The following is a 2,322-nucleotide window of genomic DNA, read 5'->3' as shown; positions in this document are numbered from 1 at the left end:
AGACATACGTGTAACTGGTATCTATTCCCATTTTACCGTGATTCCGCGATTCTAAAATGATGTCAGGTTCATCGTAGTTTTACGCGTGTTCGGGTTCATTGCAAATCCGTGTAGTGTTGGTTTGACACCTTTTGTACTCTAAGGGTCTTAGTGACCACTATGTACCTACATTAGCCCCCTTGCTTATTGGTAAGTGGGAGCTTATCGATAAGCACTTGCCTTCGTATTTGTTTTTGGATCTTGGGGTGAGTTGGTTTGCAGGTGTTGGGTCTTGGAATTTGCCCTATTTTGTGATTTTGTGTAAGTGAGATGCGTCTTGTGTCTGCAATGGGGACTCCTTACATTCTACACTTTAGCCCCCTTGTCTTTTGGTGATTTTTTTCTTGTCAATGGTCAATGATACGCCTTATTTGTGTGTTTCAGCCCCCCTAACCGTTGATGGGAAGGAAATTAGCAAAAGACATTGAGAATTACTGTGTGTGATGCTCCTTCCTGGCAATGGGCAAGTTAGTGCTCAGTTTCCGTATTTCAGCCCCCCATGGCCATTGACAGGGGAGGGAGTGGCTAGAGGTGATCCCATTACTACTTTGGTGGGCGCAACCCCCCTGTATCTTGATAGAATGTCTTCTATCAAGAAATACTCAGGTGAGTTTTGCTGGGTGTGTTGCCTTTTCCGTCTTCTTGGTGAGTGGGAGGGTGTTGTATGGGTGTTTTGCGAACAGGATACCCAACCCCTTTTGCTTTAATAGAAGGCATTGCTAGTATCGCGTTGGGTATCTAAAATATGGGACAAAGGAAAGCCCTTCATTTATTGTGTGAGATTTCGGACCTTGTGCATATGGAAGTGTATTTGATCATTTTTGTAGAATGATGCGAGTTCTGTCATAAATATGTACCATTATGTCATAAATGTACCAGTTTCTAAGTGCTATTGCGCTAGTGCTTTTATCGTGGTGTCAGTGGGCTATTGGCCTTACCATATTATGTTCGGGTTCTGATGCATAACGAATTTTGAATGAAGAGGAGATTTTTTTTTCATCATATTAAAGCTTCTAGATGAGAGAACCTTCACAACGACTTCCAAGAGAACTTCATCATTTGTCCAGAATTTCGATCTTGTAATAAAAATTTATCACATATTAGTTTGCAAGAAAGATTCCGAGTCAGGGTTGTAGGTAGTGTGGTTTAGAAAGTCACATTGTTTGTGAATTTTTGTTGCAATTTGTACTAGCGCAAATGTCGAATGGTTATCAAATCTTTTAAAGTTGATTGTTTTGTGCACTCCGTTACAAATAAGTACATTTTCTAAGTATTTAATTGTAGTCGAACACCATTGCGAGTGTAATCAACAATTAATTGCAAATTAATAAAATGAAATCATGTGTGCTCCTTAGTTTGGAGGCTCAGCACAAGTTAAACATTGTTGAGAAAGGAAGTTGCGGGCGTTCGCTAATATTGGAAAGTGTTTCACGGGTTTGCAAGAAACGTCAAGATGACAGGATTAAGTATTTCTGGGTTGATAGCCCATTGGATCCTATCGTAGTTAAGTATTGGCACAAACATAGTGAACTTTATCACATGTCGAGAAGTGTTATTCCAATATACGAGGTACTATTATGTGCAATAAAGTTACATAAAATGAGTAAATACTTAATATGTTCATAGAGAGGAGTTGTCCTGATAACACAACGTTGTCGTGTCTGAGGTCGACGGGGGCCTTCCACGGGCGATACAGTTGGAGTTCAGTCAATATAAATATAAATAGTTAGCAGAAGTTAGGGTTTCATCGCAACCCTGTTTGGGAAGCAACTACCCCAAAGGTTGATTATGAGCATCAGGCCTTTGTTGCCTTTCGGGGTAAGATTTTGGTTAGCGTATGAGAGGGAAATCTGAACCTTCCTATGGGAGTGAGGTAGCGATGGTCGGAATTAGTGTTGTTCTTTAGCAAAGTATTGTTGTCAGTTGTGCGAGACGGGTGGAGTTTGTCCCCCCTTTGAACCGTTGCATTTCTAAGTTTAGACGAAGTATTTGCATTTTATAAATTGGACAGGCATCATACCTGATGTCGATAAAGCCTCCCAATGGTTACATGGAGGTGTGGCTGCACCTGGGGTTGCCAGGGCTTTACTTGTTCCTGGGGTTGCTAGGGCTTGTTTGTGTTTGGGGTTGCTAGGGCTTTATCTGTGCCTAGGGTTGCCAGGGCTTTATCTGTGCCTGGGTTTTTCAGGACTTTCTGTGCCTGGGGTTGCTAGGGCTTTATCTGTGCCTAAGGTTGCCAGGGCTTTGTGTGTGCCTGAGGTGTTGGGGCTTACTAATGTGCCT

This window comes from Nelumbo nucifera, chromosome 7 (assembly GCF_055504915.1).
Source record: "Nelumbo nucifera cultivar China Antique chromosome 7, China Antique-T2T, whole genome shotgun sequence".
Classification (NCBI taxonomy): Eukaryota; Viridiplantae; Streptophyta; class Magnoliopsida; order Proteales; family Nelumbonaceae; genus Nelumbo; species Nelumbo nucifera.
Note: the sequence above shows the minus strand (reverse complement) of the source record.